This window comes from Nesoenas mayeri, assembly GCF_963082525.1.
Source record: "Nesoenas mayeri genome assembly, chromosome: 3".
Taxonomy (NCBI): Eukaryota; Metazoa; Chordata; class Aves; order Columbiformes; family Columbidae; genus Nesoenas; species Nesoenas mayeri.
In genome coordinates this window covers 77,674,852-77,687,392 of record NC_137544.1, presented here as the reverse complement: position 1 = coordinate 77,687,392, position 12,541 = coordinate 77,674,852, and the positions used below count along the sequence as shown (strand labels likewise).

Sequence of the window (12,541 nt, the reverse complement as noted above, 5' to 3'; positions counted from 1 at the left end):
TGTCTTTTATCCTAGCCTACATGAGATGGACACATCTGAACAGTTTGACCTCTGAAGTCTTTCATTCTTTCAAGTCTGCTGATATTAATGAGGCTCCCAGGCAGAATGATCTCCCCCTTTCTGTCATATCTCCACTTCCTTTATCCATTCCTGGCTCCCTAGTCTTTGTTCTCAGCACCAAAAGCTCATTTACTTGTTTTCTTGCTGGCTGTAGCTGCTGGGGTTTACTTCCTTTCTGTGCATTTTCTTCAAAAGCCTTGAAATGTCACATAGCTATATGTCCTGCTGAGATGCTCTTGTCTTATTAATGTAACAATGGGTGTTTTTTAATGAGAAAACATGAAAGTACCATGAGCCTGCCTCTGCGCCTCCCCAGCCTGATCATGAGAAATTGATGAATTGTGTGAAGTCTGCAAAGCCTTGGGAATTCATTTTAAGTCTGTTTGGGCAAATATGCACAAATAACAGTTTGTTCTTTAGGAAATGGTTTGAAATTGGCTTTTCCAAATAGCATACTTTGACTAGGGATCAGGGCTCTGAGGCTGAACGCAACCTGACACAGTATCCCCAGAATACTGTGACTAATGAACTCCCCTAATGTGATAAAGGCAACTTATGTCACGGACTTTGGAACAGAGTCTTGCATTAACTGTTCTCATCGAGTTTCATCTCTGGAGGTAACAAATTGGGACTTGTATCTATTCTCCAGTAGGAGCCATCAGATGCTCATGAGGTGAGTGCCGACTCTCCACTGCTGATCTCCCGTTGAAGTGATGCAGCACAGCCCAGGTGATGGAGACCAGGTTCCTCATCGCAGGGCTGGGCTTGGAACTCTGATGGTGTGTGATTGTTCCTCATTTATAGGCTGATGTTGCTGTCATCCCTACATTGCTTTTGAAAATCTGGTAGGTGTTTGCTTGTGAATTTGGGAGCCTCACTTCCAAATCTCCTACGTCGAACTCTTGATCTAAGTGGGCATTTGCTTTGGCTTCACTTTTTCTTCCACGGTGCTCATTGTGTAAGAGAGGAGAAGGCAGGAGAGGCAAAAAAAGCACCAGCAGGGCAGGCAGCTTTCTAATGGAGAGGATGAAAATTTTCCCTGCAGTGTGTTTTAAACAGGTCTGGAGAGACCTGTCTGTCTGTCTGTCTGCAGTTACACTGTGCTAGACAGGCCCACTGCAGCTTGCTGAAGGAATAGTTTGCTGCTTTCCTTAGTGGACACCTTCTTCTCTTGGTTCTTTCCACCCACCATGTTTGGTCTATGGGTGATATTGAGTGAAGGGATGTGGCTGGTAGCAGCAGGAATCACAGCACTTCTAGAACTTGGGCTAAATACCACAGACCACAGATTTCAACAGCCTCAGTTTTGGGTTAGCAACAGGGTAGTTGCTCTGAAAAGGGGTTTTTGTTTGTTTTCTGAGTGTCTTCTATATCAAGCTGATCAGGTGGATACCACTAAGTATTTGTATCTCTCTTTTCAGGAGAAACAGATTCAGGACCTGATGGGTCCCATAATGGTCACACTGGATTATTTTATAAGGTGGGGACATGTGCTAGGCTGCAGTTGGGAGGATGCCTTTGACTGCTGTGTGTCTTTCCTGAGCAATGACCCCTGCCAAGACAACTCCTGTCCTGAATGCAGCACCCTGGTGTCCTTGCTGCTCCAGGACCCACGAAGCCAGATGGAGCCACTCTGCGCAGCCATTGCCCCTGGGGCTGGCTGGCTGGCTGGCTGCTCCTGCACCATGGGGGCTTCTGGGCAAGATGTGGCTCTGTGCTGCAAGCACAGGAGATGCTGTGTGCTCAGCAAAGAGTAGGTCCTGTGCTCGGTACCTGAGATTTGCTGGAGTCTGAATTATATTGTCGACTTTGTAGCTGAAAGTCATATGCCAGTGTGAAACTAGAAAGTATGGGGCAGAGTCCATCCCGTATCAACTACAGGCAATTCTATGTAAGAAAATGCAAAGAGCCTCCCAGGGTCAGAAGAAAGGTTCACCTAATCACTATCCTGTCACTAGCGACAGCCAAATGGGGAAGCCTGGAGAGGAGTGCAAGAACAGAGCGAGTCTGTAGCAATCCCTCCCCAGAATTCTCTCCCAAGATCCAGGGATTTCAGACAGTGGCAGTATCTTTGTATTCAAGAGTCCTGCACCACAGATTTTTATTTTTTTTATTGTGTATTTGCCCTTTCTTGAACATGCACACATTTTTACATTTATTCCTGTGCAAAGATTTTTGCAGCTTAACCATGTATTGTGTCACCAAGAATCTCGTTTGCTTTGAATTTGCTCCCTGCTAATTTCATTTAATGCCCACAGCTCTAAGTGGAAATTACACTTAAAGACCAGAGGATCCTTTGCTCAGCATGCAGTGTGTACTGAAATGTGTGCTGCGTGGGCAAATGGGAATCACAGCACAGAGATTCCCCCGGTCCGTGCTTTGTGAAGGCACATCTCACTGCTACTAAAACTCCTACACCACTGCAGGAAGAGCTTCTAAATAGTGACTCACTTTGTATTGTCATGTACAAAAATTTAAATCCTGAAAGCTAATGTGAAGCCTAGGGGGAGAAGTATGGGAAAGGGATGAGGAGGAAGGTTCAGATGAGACTTTGTCTTAATACATGAATTAAATATAGTAATCTAAAATCTGTTTATAGTTAAGTCAAAAGTTTAGAATAAAATAAATACTGAGGAGAAGTATAGCAGGAATTTCCCTTAAAAAAAAAAAAAAGTATAAAAATGTTAAATTGTCCTTGAAAATAGGAACAGTAAGGTGTAACAATGTCATGAAAGCAAGACTGGATACATAAGTTATTGATGGCAACAGATCTTTAAATTACATACAGCAGCAGGGAACACCCAGTGTTAAAAGATAACACATGCACATCCGCATATTGACACATGTTCTTTTTTAAAATCTGGCCTCCTGTGTTGGTGTTTTCATTGGCAGCAGGAAAATAAATTTTGCCTAATCTCTGATTTTCATTCCAGATAACATCTTCCTTTTTCCAGCTGCCAGTAGTTACAAGGATGTCACACAAGAGTAGTAGTTTAGTGGTATGAACTGGTGCCTTGGCCTCACAAATCTCATAGTCTTGACTCCTGTTCTGATGAGCTGTTGTTTCCTTCATGGGTTCTGCACCTTCAGTTTTAAGAGGATTGATTACCTGCACAAGCGAGGCTTATGGAACTGAAATCTTTGTGAGGAAAACCATGAATGCTGTGTGCTCAAATGAACTTTTTGTGCTATAACGGCATATCATCAGTTCCTTCTGTGTCATGTTTGTGTGTGTGTATGTGTTTGTGTAAACCTTACTGTGATCACAAAATGAAAGGGAAACAAACCACTCAGGAGCCGCTAGGATTCAGGTTTCATTATGCCTGACGTCCATCCCTTCTTCCACTACAGACGCACAGGTTTTGAAACAAAAAAGCACCATTTTAATGGATTAACACATTAAAGTTTGGGTGGTTTAAGTGATCATAGTAGTATGCAAAGTGAATGTAGAAACACACATTTTGAGGTGTTTTATCCACCACTTTTCTTGAACATCATCTGTGCCAGCAGGAGTCTGAAACAGACAGTTGCAGCTAAACGAAGTAAAAAATATCTTTTCTAGGACTGTAAAAACAGGACTGGAAGAGACTATGAGAGCTCCTTGAATCCACTCTCCCTGACTATTCTGACCAGATGATTGTCTAATCTATTCTTAAAAGCCTCTGCTGATGGAGACTCCACAACCTCCTCAGGCAGTCTTTGAATACTAAACTAACTTTCCCACTAGAAAGTTTTCCTAATGTCAAATCTGCATCTCCCTTGTGCAATTTAAGCTATTAATTCTGTCCTATTGCAACAGGCATTGGGAAGAGTCAGTTCTCTGCTTTGCAGCAACATTTTCATACATGAAGCTTACGCTTTCCCTTCTGCTTTCTCTTTTCCAGATTAAATCTTTCCCACCCTTTTCATCATATCCTGCTGCACTCTTTTCTCTAGATTTCTTCCTTGAAGTGGGCTACTGAAATTGGATGCAGTAACCCCGAACATGCCTTACCAGCATTTCATGGAGTAGAAATCTATTGTTCTATACATTTCTTTTAATCTATTTATATAGCTTAGTATGATATTTAGCTTCCTCTATCTGAGGATAACCTCTGGCTTTTTTGTGACAGAGTACTGTCACAGGAATGGCAAACTTGTACTTGCTGAGCCACATGCATTTTGCAAGTGAATCACATATATCTTCGCTGTATAGGGCTGTATAGAGTACCTGGAAGGCTTCCCTGTGACTAGAGCCAGACAAATGGCTTAAACACCAGAATTTGTCTCTTCAAACTGAAGTGTGGAAGACTCATTTTCAATTTGGATCAAATCCTGCAGTACTTCCTTAAGAAACTGTGCTTGAACAAACTGGAGTGAATCTTGCTAATTGAAGGCTGCCAAGAAATCAGCCAAGCTATCATTGTAAGATGGGGCAGCGGTTTCCCTGACCACCTCTGCTACATGGAGTAAAATCTAACTAAACACTCTTCATTTGTAGTACTTGTATTTAACTACAAAGGCAGCACTGTCAAGCCAGAAATTGCCTAAGCTGAAGGTATCAAAAGGGACAATTTCTACTGAGTTAAGCCCACGAGGTATCATTGGGATGGGCCGAAAGAATCTCTGGGATCCGCTTCTGTGACATGCAACACTGCAAATGTGAAACACGCTCTGGTGTTAGGCTTAGATATGAAGTTCTGAGCTGGTGCATTAATGACCGGCACCAAAGTGTTGCACAGCTCCCTGAGAAGCCTGCCAGGGCTCCTTGTCTTCCCAAGTACAGACGTGTGTGCAGTTGTACACAAGCTCTTCTCTATTACTACAACCTTTGAATGAATAAACACTGATAAGAGATGCTTAAATATTGTGCCTGAACTGTGTTTTGACAGCTGTCGCTTGTACTGTCTCCCCCCAGGTCTACCTTTTAATCACATCAGGCTAACACAATGTTTCATCTGTCACCCTTGGCTGATAGCAGAAAGGGACAAATTTAGTCATGGGATCAACAGATTTAGCTTTTCTCGCTGCCATGATGTGGTGTTTGCTGCTCTCTACTTCAATCACTACCCACGGTCAGTCATTATGGTTAGAAAAAGGAATGGCCTGTCTAAGCGTTGAGCAGTGGTTCAGGGAATTGGCGTGTGCTTTGTATGATGATGTAGTCCAGCAGCTAAGGCATTTTTAGCTGAATCTATGTCATGTGGTATAATTCGAAATCCCAAGGGACAACTGTATTTTCATTAGCTAACGGGGCCTGGGAATTGGCTGCAGAATGAGAGAAAAATAGTCTTAGCGCTTGAGCGATTACTTAAGCTATGTTCACATCTTTCCATAGTCACTTAAGCTGCTGCAAATTGGAACTGCTCAAATATTCCCAGAGAATAAAATTGAGAGTGTACAAGATTAATGTTCTCTCTGTATGCAGACTGCTAGCTGTGGGATGGAAGGAGTTGGCATTTAATGACACATTTATGGAGGCTGGGTCAGTCTGCTGGGGAACCGACTCAGTATCGCACATCTTCCGTGGGGGGTTCTGCTGTGTTGCTGGGATCTTGCATGTGAATAGCAAGTCTTGGAAATACTCTTTGCAAGTGGGCTGCCTGCTGGAGAACAAAGAGGGAAATCAGTTCAAAGAAAAAAAAAAGCTCTCTAACAGCTTGGAATATAATATATTTTATGAAGACCCTGGAAAATGAATTTCCTTTGGAAAATTTGTAACTGGAAGGATCTCTGAATAGACTCTCTGCTGACTGTTGCACAACTGTATTACAATGGAGCAAAATACAGTATAGTACTAGAAATGATATAGCTTGCATATATGAGTTCAGAGTATCACAGGGTCTTCTAAATACAAAACTTCTAAATTTAAGGAAGACTGGTTTGATTGTTCTCTGCTTTCTAAGGTGCATTAATGTGTGCTAACAGAAACTAATGTGCACACTTAGTAGTTTCTTTGAGATGAGTAAAAATAATGACATTTATGATAGTGATAATTCACTGGAGCTGAAAACTTATCTTTTTGAACCAGATTTTAATTTACCTTTCCCTCCTCCCAGGACCAGAAAAGGGAGAAGAAAGGAAACACCCCTTGTTGTGGGCTTTTTTATAAACTAAAAGGAGCAGCAGTGCCACTCTCTTGTGTTTCCTTCCAGCTGCAGCTGCCTCCCAAAGGCCACTGGCTACAGTGGAGGTACATCTCTCTGGCTGTCAGCGTGACAGCTTTCATGGCCACCTAGATAGTGGTGGGTGTACACAGGACAGACCACACCTCGGGACTGGTGTCAAACAGGGTCATTGCAAAGGACACAACTACTGTGTGTTGACACAAAAGTCTCTGAGTTTCCAGTTTCTCTTGCAGAAAGCTTCACCATTTTCTTCTTACTCCTGTTCTCGTTTGGATGCTAACACTCTTGGCCTTTGAGATAGTTCAGTGACATTACTAAGATAGCAGAAAGAACACAGGTAACTTTTCTCAGACGAGGAATGACTCTCGTGTTCATGCTTGATCTGTCAGATTCTCTTGCATTTTGGGGGGAGTATATGTGTGTGTGTGTGCTCTTTTTTCTTTCATTTTGAGACACCATTTGTTTCGGTAGCAGATAACTCACCGTATTCACCATCCTTGCCATGGCAGGCCTCTCGTTTCCATTCTGGACAGCAATCTCTCATGCACTGAGGGAGGTAACTGAAGAGCATTCTCTGTTCAGAGTAGAATGTCCCTTAAAGGGATTTTTGCACCCCCCCCCCCCCCCCCCGCCCCACTTCCTCGAAGGAGTTGTCTACAGGTCAGATGAGTGAGTTGGAATGAATCACAGAGGAGTGAACAGTCAGTTTGGGGTCATCTTTTTTCTTTCTCGCTTGTCTCTTTTCTTCAATTTTCCAGTCTCATTGAAGTTAGACCTCTCAAGATCTTTCCCGAGAGCAAAAGGAGGCAAAGAAAGCGTATCTCTCATTTTTTTCCTAATTGTCATCCAAAAGCTGGTTAGACTTTAGCACTCATAAAACTGTGAGGAGTCAATTCTCTACTTTGGGCCAGTTCCTGTTCATCTTGGTGAAATGCCTCCTACCTTTCTACCTGTGGTAGAAAAGGAAATTATGTGAAATGCTCTGCAAACTGACATAAACCCAAAGCACCCTCCTGGAGAGGGAAGAGGTTTGTGATGGGATGAGTGGTACAGAGAGCCTTCCACAAATAGCCTGTGCATGCTGTAAACCTGAGGCATCCCTGCAGCAAAAAACGGAGGGCTGGGGCCTGCAGTGTGCACTGCAGATGCTCGGGAGGCTTCACCTTCACCTCCCCAGAGCCACACAGCCTGGCACAGGCTCTCCATGGCTCAAGAGTCCTGTTCTGGCTAGACTCAATAGGACAGTAATTCCATCGTGGCAGTGTCACTGCTTCACTGTTGCTCACTATCCCAAGAAATGGTAGCACTGCCCTTAAAAATCCCTCCTGCCAGAGCTGCTTCAGGCAGTTGCAGCTGCACCAAGGTGCCACTAACGTTGCTGCAAGCGGCATTAACTGTGACTGAGAAACGTGCTGGGTGTTAAGGGATGTGCCCTTCCCAGGGACTGCTCGCTGGCTCCTCTGAACCTTGCAGATACAAACTTTGCAATGTTAATATGGAAGTGATTCTGCAAACTCACCAGGAATATGGGGCAAAGCTCTCTCCCATCTCATCTGTGCTTTTGTCTCGTCCTTTCTTCCAGTTTGCAGAGCCCTTTGCTCCTCTCCTCGCTGTGTAGTAGATAGGAACATTTGGCTTTTTGCAATCAAAGCAGTTATTGGGGTCTCAGTGGGATTATTTTTACATGTTAGCGTTGCACAAGTCCAGCTCCAGGAAAAGAGGCCAATATTTTCTTTAACACATGCTGGTATAAAATAGGAACAACTCTTCTAAAAGCTTAGAGACTGAAATGGCTTTGAATTAGATCCAAGGACCTCAGATTAATTACAAAAATAAATCAGAATGAATGCTCTTTTATACATCTGCTACACAATGGTCCCTGGACTTAGTGAACCTGGATGTCAAATATATAGATAAATATGATCTGTACTGAAACAGAATAAAGGGCACATTTATATAGCTGTGAATTAAGGTTCTATCCTTTGCTGAATTCTGCTGTTACTCTGCAGCATTTGAACAAATCTAAAAGCAAAATCAGATCTCTGCTACTGAGGAGACAAGGTTGCAAAGCAAATTCAGCTTGTTTTATGCAGTCTTGCTGCTTTGCCAGAAATTTGGCTCTTTGCTCCTAAAAATGCTGCTATACTGGTTTTTGTGCTACAGAAACTTACAGCCCATGCCACAAAGGTCATCTCTCCTTCTTCTCTAAAGGCTGTCAGGGTAGAGCATCTCTTAATCTTGTAAGTTTTAACTTGCAGTGTAAGAACCTGAATAAATTAAAAAGAACTCCCATTGCCTTTCATAAAGAGATGAACAGGCCTTTCATGCTTTATATAAGTGCCCCATGCTTTGGAAACAAGGTTACTTCTATTTGAGTCATTATGATGGAGACAGCTCAGGCAGCACTAACTGCAGGCAGATTTCCAAGCAGAGGAAAGAGTCGGGCCTGCAGCGTTTCGGGAAAGATGGAATTTGGGAACAAGAGGAGCCCCAGGATCTACACTTGCCAAGAGCGACTCATTCACACAGAGGCCTGGTACTACTTGTAGGCTGATTGGCACTGCCTTACCCACCGTGGAGGAAACATCTCCTGCTGGCTTCCTACCAGCACACAGAGTCTCTAATTCAGGAAAGCACAGTCTTGTGTGCCAGTCCTGAAAAGCGACCAACCCTGACGAGGAAACAAGGACTGGCAAATCTGTATAGCTCTCGCCAAGACTAAAAGCACACTCGCTTCTGAATGGAAACCATTTCAGTGCATGGTGAGGTGGAGAGACTTGTTCTGTTCAGCGTGAAGGAAGCTCAGGGAGATCTGATTGCTGCCTCCAGCGGGGAGGGCTGAGGAGATGGAGCCAAGCTCCTCCCAGAGGCGCACAGCGATGGGCACGCGGTGGCATCAGTCACACACTGCAATGAGACAAACACCAGCTCGGTAAAGGGACAAAAGTGTCACAGCCAGAGGGATGCACCATGGGGACACGTTGCCCAGGGAAGGTGGAGGGTCTCCATCCTTGGAGGTATAAAAAGTTTGACTGCAGAAGGCCCTAAGCAATGTGCTATCACTTTGAAGGTGTCCCTGCAGGGAGTGGCGTGTTGGACGAGACAAGCTCCAGGCCCACCTGAATCTTTCTTGGATTCCAGTTTGTCACAGAATCATAGAATCATTTTGCTTGGAAGAGACCCTTGAGATCATCAAGTCCAAACGAGTTCTTAACTGAAGTGACTGTGGAAAGTCACTTCATGCTGTTTACCTCTGTTCCTTTACCTTCATATTGGAAATAGTATTTTACTTCTATGAAACATATGTCCTTCATTTTTATTGTCTTTTTTAGTGCCAAGGGTGCACTTGGAGGTATACAAGTCATAAAGAAAACGCTGGTCTTTAGGGCGACAAACATTAAAAAAATTGCAGGCCAGTAGTTCAAATATTCTGGCACTACTGTGACTCCTTTGAAAAAGGGGTTTTATTGATGAGAGGGACTAAAATTAAAATGTGTATTTGTCAATTTCCCCCCTTCTTCTAGGTCTCCAGAAACAAGGTGTATTTTTATCTAGATAAGAACCATTAAGTGGAGCAAGAATAGTGCCATCTGGTTATTCCAAATCATGTCCACATGAGAATTTGGTTGAAACTATGTGGAAATGGCCCAGTGTTGACTTATACAGAGCTTGTGGGCATTTGCAAGATGAGGCTGAATATAAACAATTACGATAGCTGTGCAGGTGGAAGGCAGTACAGGACAGCACATTCTGGTTACAGACATTGAAAGATAGTTCCATTTCCCAAAATGTCAGTGATGTCAAAAAAAATTCTCCTATATAGCTACAGCCCTCTCCTTCCCCTTAGACCTTTTGCCCTTAGAAAAGGCAATGCTTTTTCCAGTACTAATGCTGGAAACATTTCATTACCTTTCCTGCAGGCAAAGTTTTCTTTATGTATGGATACATGGAATGGTCTGATAATGAATGAGCTGATTGGCTGAACATCTGCAGGTGCTCTATAATGACAACAATTAAGCTATTCTGAAGCTATTACCATATTAAATTAACTTACTGCAATGCTATTAATTATAATTCATGTTCTAGAAATGAAGCAGCACAGCTAACATTGGTATTTAATGACCTGTAAAAGTAAAATATAAAAATGGTAAATTTCCTCATGTAATTAATTTAAGGCTGGAAGATCGTCGGTCAGAGTGCTCCCCAGTGTAACTCCAGCCACTTCTGTACTTTTGCAACATAAATGATTATGATCCATGTTATCTTATATCTTGAATGAATAATTATTTGGCATCTGATAATTAAAGCTCTCCAATAGTTGGGCCAAAAATGAGAAATCAGGCAAAGCTCAGTTGATCTCACTGTGAAGTCTGAAACCTTGTATGGTTTTTAGAAAAGGCTCAGTAAGTTTTGAGACTGAGGATGACCTCAGCAATGTGTATTTTACAGACAAGATCTAGCAGTGATTACTTTTTTTGCATAACATTTTAAGGCTCTCCCTTAAATTATTTTCCACATGCTCCCCCTAGGTAGAAGTAAATATAAGTCTTTTGACTTATTATTTGCTATTGAATTTCTCAAATTCTGTGACATGGTGACTTCTTCAAGGTATATCCTTGAAAACTGAAACAGGTTTGTCCTGCCTAGCTCTCTGAGGAGTTATAACGTCAGGACCTGTCTGTCCTTGGGCACAGAAGCCTTTGCAGCTGCGTGAGTTTTGTGAAGCACTGGGGTTATTTCCCCTTGCGTCCTCAGCATGGACCACACTTGGAGCTTTGTTGCTGCTCTTGAACAGAACTGCTAGAGTGAGCTCAATGTGCCACACAGCCAGTGCAGTCAGGACCGCTGGAACAGCCCTTGCTCCTTATTTCGTACTTCCTTACAAGCAGGAACTCTGGATACCATCCTGTCATGAATTACAGCATTGTGAAATGAAGTAATGAGAATAAGCTGGAGCAAGTGGAGCACTTGTGGGTTGCTATCTGCAACAGCAGTAGAAACTGGGCTAGACAGCTCCTATCCACGAGCCATCAACCAGTGTAAGCTGAGCGTATAGAGCAACCCACAGGTGTTGCTTTTGGCTGGAGGGAGCTGTGAGCCACAGCTTCTTCCAGCCCTCCTTGCCAATCCCCGAGCTGTAGTGCTACAAAAGGGATAGTTGTGATGCACATGACCCTTCTGGAATAGTTGGCCCTTGATCCTGACTACTTGTCCACACATTTTCTATTTCACGCTTTTTGTGGAAAAAGCAGAGCCATGGCCCAATGCATATACAAAAAAATTACCTGGATGAGAAGCTGCTACACTTACCCTGGATCTTCTATAACAATGCCTATTTTCAGACTGATTTTCTTCCCTTGGGGAGAGAGGAAAAACTGTGGGATCTTAATGATTCATTTTATTGATGGTTCTGAATGTTTATTGTTGTTTTAACTATCAAAATGTACAGAGACTGGAATCTATCCAGAGAAAAGGTGATTTATTTCCTTACACTGTGTGGAGCAGTGGCAAGGGAATATTTCCATCTTTATTTCAAGCATTTGCCTGAGGAACAGTGTGACACAGAGATCTGTAAGTTTGAAGAAAAACAAGGTGATGGTCAAAACTGGGAGCTGAATGTTGAGGTGTCTCTTCTTATTTGTTGCAGGTTCTTGGCCTTCTAATCCTCTCTCTATCTATGCATTAATAGTAAAAACTGTTAAAAATAATATCTTACCAACCCTGAACTTCTCAGTTATAGTCTCCTTTACACCTGCCTTTTCAAAGATTAATACAAGGAATCGACTTATTTATTTTTAATTGCAGTAGTTTATTAAGTGTGTGTCTATGTGCTTATGTGAAACTACAGATATAACTGACATACCCAGTATGAAATCCTAGGAAGGTATTTCTGTTTAAATATCAAACATTGTTTAGCCTCAAGTGTTTTAAATCAGGCTTAATCCCTTTTGACTCTTAATCAGACTGTAGTACCCCATAATTTAAAAGAGGTTTCATATACCTGAGCAGGGAAACATAGTCTTGACAGACCGCCCTGGTTCTCCTCATAAACTTCTGAGGCAAGCTTTCAAGCCTTCAAAGCAGACGTGATGTAAAAAGAAGTCAGAAGGCCCATGATTTATGTCTCTCTTCTTGAGCATCTATAAAAAGGGATGATGTGGTGTTGCAAAAATGGATTAATGGATTGTACCTGGAGCTTTGTGATCCTTCAGACTAAGCCATTATAAATGTTCTGGTATGACCTTTTGCTTAGTCTCTCTGTTGGAGCTTTTCCTGTAGACAATGTTGCAGTGGACTGTGAGACAGACATTCCTTGCTGAGGCTCTCGTATGTGGCTCAATTTCCAAAAAAAAAAAAGTGGTGTTCTCTATTAG

At 42.7% G+C, this 12,541-nt stretch overlaps 1 protein-coding gene across 1 annotated transcript in view; it reads right to left on the bottom strand.

Moving 5' to 3' along the window:
• Positions 1–12,541, bottom strand: part of MAP10 (microtubule associated protein 10) — a gene marked incomplete at both ends in the record, with an annotated part of 62,914 nt that overhangs the window by 27,713 nt on the left and 22,660 nt on the right. The window lies entirely within an intron of this gene.